Below are 5,596 nucleotides of genomic sequence, written 5' to 3'. Positions count from 1 at the left end.
GCTCTGACACCGGTCATAAAGGGACCTAACAGCCCGTATCAAGGGGCCTGGTACCCCATACTCCCGGAGCACCCCCCACAAGATTCCCCGAGGGACACGGTCGAACGCCTTCTCCAAGTCCACAAAACACATGTAGACTGGTTGGGCGAACTCCCATGCACCCTCATGTAATTTATGAAATATAAAAACAAATCTTTCTGAATGTTCCCAGGTTGCTTTGTTTGGATTCACGATGCCCCAGAAACACCAAAAGGATTAATGCGACTAAAACAGAAAGCAGCCGCTCCATAGTGATGTTGCTTTTCTAAAAGTGAAACCTTTCTTGTTTTGCAGCGAACACTGACTGACTCCCACTCGGTGTTAATGTGTGACGTGTCAATACTCCTGTATTTGTGGAGCAGCAACATGTTAGCTCTCCAAACTCTGTAAAACACACAGACCCCGTCTTGCTCTGAATCACACAAAAAAAAAAAAGGCGTGAAAATAAATCATCGATAACACAAAAAGCCATCGAGACGACGAGCACTCTCCACTGGATCAAACCGGTTTTCTCCCTCGCCAGCCCAGAATCTACCATCGACATGTCAAACATCAAACCTCACCATCGCCGGCTGGTTGCCATGCCAACAGCAAAGCTTTCATGTAGTTCTGCACTTATCCCTCTGTCCTCTTTTTGTTTGCAGGGCAGCTCCTCGTTATATAAGCGTGATCTCCTCAGAGGGCGCGGAGGCTGGGTTTCTGTTGGTTTTTAACACAAACGAAGGATTTGCAGCTTGCGCGCCTGGATGTGTTTGTAGATTAAACAAAAATAAATAAATAAATAAAATCAATCTCAGATGTAAAATTAAAGGCCTAGCATTAAAAGATCGCATATCGCCCATCTCCTTTCATGCCAGATTATGTTGAGAAATGGAGGAGGCTGTAGGGGTTTCGGTCAAACCTTGAAAATAACCTTTTGCACATTCTCATACAATATTACAAGATGCCACACTCAGAGTATGTGTTGTGAATGACTCTCAGCTACTACCACACCAAATGCTACTTCAATACCTGTAAAATCAGCCGAGTTACATCCATGTTTGTGTTGGCTAATGTTGATCAGCTGTGGTGGCTATCTTGAATTGAACTGACTCTAAAAGTTGATCAGCTGTAGATGTGCACCCAGTGATTACTTTCTAAGAGTTTTATTAAAATCCATCCCGTGGTTCATGAGTTATTTGGCTAACAGACACAGAGTTGACTTCAAATAGTTAATGGCAAACTTTTAAACAAAGTTCTTGTCCAGTCTGTTAGCACTCTGAATATGTGCGGGGGGTCACTCTCAAATACTACCACACCAGATTTGAGCCCAACGTCTGTAAAACTGACAGAGTTGTCGCCATTTTTGTGGCTTTGAGATGAACGAAAGAAGCAGAGAAAGCACATGTTTGTGCTTCATTTTTACTCAGCCGGTCCTCAAATATATCTGAAGAATAAACAAACTGTTTAATCACGTCCGTCGGCTTCAATAACCTCCTCCTGACAGTCTGAGCTCATCACTCGTTCGTTAAAACGCGCCGATGAAACGAGCTGATTTCCAGCATCAGGAGCAGCCGATTTGCTCGAGCAGGCTCGACGCCTCACTTCAACAAAGACGCGGTGGATATCGACGTCAAAGTTCAGAAACCAAACCAGCCGAGCGTCCAAACGACTGAAGCAGCTTCTAATCTGATGATACCCACACAGCTGCGGGCGTTGGGATTATTCATAATCCGGGCAATTACATGAAGAATGGATCGAGACTCGAGAGAGAAGTAAATATTTGATCGTTTCCTTCCATAAAAATGTGGTTTATTTTGGTTAAAAAGAGGCATAGAAACAGGTTCTTTTTAGGTTTAGATGTATGATTTGTACCGAAAACTATAAAAGGAACACAGGAGGGGGAAATGAGCAGAGGGAGATTTTTAAATTACCAGATGAAATGAGTTTTAATTCATCTTTGTGTTAAACTCCCACTAGACTGCTAACATTAGTGCTGCCTGAAAGACCCGCATCAGTAAACATGTCAAACTCTAATTCTGACACACTCAGTCAGCAGCAGAAATGCTCCTTATCATGCAGAGAAAACGGCTCCTAATCCTGCAGGAGTTCCTTTCTGAGAGAGTTCTGCGTGGAAAAGAAATCACAAAGATTCACCGTGAGCAGAACAGGTTTTAAATACTGCTTCATCACAACACATACAGAGTGCTATATAACCAGATTAAAACAACAACAAGTCACTAAAATGGAACTAAAAGCAAAATCAGGTCATTTGGAAAGAAGTCTTTTCGTGACAGTGATCACACTTTTTTCCCTTGTTTGGTTTTTATTTTTTATTTATTTTTTCAAGAAAGCAAGACAAGCCTAACTGTCCCTTACACGTATCATTTAAGTAGTAAGAGTCGAGTCCAGTCTGCAGGTAAACTTTAGGACAAAGACAAAGAACGGGGAAGTATTCTGCAGTAAAACCCTGATTTGGTTTCAAAAAGGCAGGTTGACACGTGTCACAACGGGCTGGGACTCCGGTACGGTGACTTCCTTCTAACGGCCTTAAACCACACACCATCAGAAACCCAGCAGTGAACTCGCCATCATCAACATTCTGACTCAACAGTTTGTTTTTTAGCATTTAACGACATGAATACTGAATTTAACAGACGTTATAAGTGACTTCAGGTGGGCTGCGGCTGCTGGGGACGGGTTTGAGGCACCAAACTAGGAGAAAGTCCTGGAAAAGATTTTAACCAAAAGGCAAACTCGGGTTTGCAAACATGTTGACCATAATTACAGCTGTGGTGCTTCAGAATGACAACAATCTGAGCAGAGAAGAGCTGGAGGCGACTCTGTGACTGACTGGATGAAACATTTATTCAGAGCTGTTCTGAGTCCTTCACTGACGATCTATGATCCTGGCTTTTTGTTCAGATAAACACATATATCTGCCTTTTCTGTTTCGTTTTTTTCCTACAAGTCAAATCTCTGTGTGTGATCTAGTCAACACGGACTTCCTCCTCTCTCCCTAACGCTGTAACTTCCTGTTTGCACCACTCCTAACTGCCTCCATTTAGCATTTAGCTGAAGCAGACGCAGCTTCTGCTTCAGCTGCCTGACCTCTGTCAGGGGCCGGGTGTTTGGACGCACCAACATGTAGCTCAGTGGGTCAACAGCTGACTCAGAGAGAGCTGTTTTTTCTGTTTGCTGACGTCGATTAGCTGTGGTGGCCATGTTGATTCGTGTTGACTCCAGAAGTTCATCGGTTGTAGGCGTACACCCACTGATTGCTTTCTGAGTGTGTCACGAAACTCTGTCTGGTGAATATTTCGCGGTTACACGCTCGCCCGACTTTTACGGCAGCAAACTCTAAAAAATGACAAACGGAGCTGCAGCCTGGCTGGTGGAAAGGGTGGAGCATTTCTTCATAACGCTAACTTTATGATCAAGATATGCTGAAACAGGAAAAGCTTTTTTCCAAATTGCAGCCAGAAAAAAACAACAAAGTTAGCTCATTCTTTTATGCAACATCCTCGTGTGCTGACGCTTGAGGACTTTCCAGAAACCCAAGGAAGCGTCGCCTGACTACAAGTAAACAGGAGAGCGTGGTTGTTGGTTGTATGAAGAAATGGGGTTTTTGAACCAGCTGGGAAGATATCAGCCTACGAGCTGTGAAACATTTCTCCTCTATTTGCTTTTTTGTCACTTTTCCACGTCTCATATCATCAGACAAAGATGATGTGAGTAATTAGATGCTGCTTGTAATTCTTCAGGGAATGAAAAACTATCCAAACCAGCCTGGCCCTCAGTGAAAAAGTACATCCACCCTCCTTCCCCCTGAACCTGACACCTGCTGTTTCCTCCTTGGCAGGAGCAGCAGGAACCAAAGAGTTTCTAAAAACTGCGTCTGTAACGTCTTCAGATCGTCGTCCTGCTGCTGAACCGTCTCCTTCAGGAGTCTCTGGTACAGAGCAGAACTCGTGGTTCCACCAGTTACTGAAGCAGCAAAGCAGCCCCACACCATCACACTACCACCACCATGTTTGACTGTTAGAAGATGTTCTTGTTCTGAAATCCAGTGTTAGTTTTCGATATAACGGGACGCTCGACTTCCACACAGTTCCACTTCTGTCTCATCTCGGGGCTTGTCGAGGTGTGTTTTGGTAAATGAGAGACGGGTGTTCGTGTTTTTGCTCAGCAGTGGTTTTCACCTTTGAACTCTTCGTCTCTTTCTTCCTGTTGAATCCTGAACTCTGACCTTCACTGAGGCAGGTGAGGCCTTCTTTTGGGACCTCTTGGATGAGTCATCGACACGCTCTGGGAGTCATTTTGGCGGGTTCCACCACTGCTCCACGGCTCTATTTAGGTGATTTCTTGGTTCTCCGGGCCTGGCTATGGCTAGTGAAACCGAGCTCAGCTTTAAAACTTGAATCATGATTTACTTTTCCACACGGGGCCAGGTTGGTTTGGACAGCCTTTTTCTCACCTTTAATAAATAAAACCAGTCTCTTTGACTGATGTTCGAATTTGTTTGCTGATCTGAAACCTTTAAGTGTGACAAATCATCACAAACAGAGATCTGTTTTCACAGCGCTGTGCGTGAGGCGGCATTACTCAGGTCACGCCCCGTCCACGCTTCGCCACGTCTTTGTCCTTCAAAAATGACTTTGGAAAGGACGAAGACGCGCGCACACAACCGTGGCTAACTTTGCTGCAAACAGGCGCCAGAACTCGTGTGTTTGCTGTAAACATTTCGGGTCTCTTGCTAATCGGACAGGAGCCGTGAGCCTCCTCTGAAGCAGACTGAAGAGGCTTTGAGAGAGAAGAGCTCCACTGCAGCGAGCTGAGGTCATTCATCCCGTTGTATTCTCTCTTCTTCCTTTTGTTTTTTTACATCCCCGTTAAAATAAACAGGAAACGTCCGGTACATTTTAAAAACGCCCCGTCAGAAGATATTAAATATTTAGCTCGGGCCTGCATGAGGAGGAAGAGGCATAAGGGCGGACCGCTGACTGGAGATCACAGCAGCCGGAGCCGAAAGTTTCGCACAAACACGCCAACCAGTCGGCTCGTGTGGCAAGTGTCCACATGTCCGCGAGGGCATCCCGGGTTCACGGTGGCCGCTCCTCTCAGCGCCGACAATAGCTGATTCAGATGGTTCAGCTGCCCGGCTGTTTGTTTCTGATCCCCGCAGCCATTCAGCTAATTAAACACAGGAAGCGCTCGGCCCAGGAACACGTCCCGGAGTTTAAGGACAGGAAGGAGGGCGGCAGATGTTCAAGGCCAACAGCTGCCCTCGTGACAGCACCAAGGTCAAAGAGAGGGAGGGGGGGAGGGGGAGAGAGAGCCTCACCTGCAGATTTTAGAGGCATTCAATGTCCTCTTCCACCGACAGACAGCACAGCCATGGATCCGGATGGGAGTGAGCCTGAAGGGGGGGGAGAAAGAAAAAAAACACGAGAAAAGAAGATTAATTTGCTGAATTTGATACACGAGGGCTGGACTTTCCATAATTAAAATGTATCACTGGCACTGTTCTCCATCTGTCTGAGATAACTCTAATTACTTTCAATCCTCATCAGCTCAT

General features: G+C 45.5%; 1 protein-coding gene across 5 annotated transcripts in view; it reads right to left on the bottom strand.

Annotated features, from left to right (window-relative positions):
• The window catches only part of tex2 (testis expressed 2), a 29,377-nt gene that overhangs the window by 20,627 nt on the left and 3,154 nt on the right, over positions 1-5,596 (bottom strand). For all 5 annotated transcript variants that reach the window (XM_017421815.3, XM_017421813.3, XM_037978733.1 and 2 more), the window contains one exon: positions 5,363-5,437. The gene's annotated coding sequence lies outside the window, so the exon portion shown is untranslated. The remainder of the gene's footprint in view (positions 1-5,362; positions 5,438-5,596) is intronic.

The sequence above is a fragment of the Kryptolebias marmoratus genome, linkage group LG12, assembly GCF_001649575.2.
Source record: "Kryptolebias marmoratus isolate JLee-2015 linkage group LG12, ASM164957v2, whole genome shotgun sequence".
Lineage (NCBI taxonomy): Eukaryota > Metazoa > Chordata > Actinopteri > Cyprinodontiformes > Rivulidae > Kryptolebias > Kryptolebias marmoratus.
This window is presented reverse-complemented; position numbering and strand designations above follow the sequence as displayed.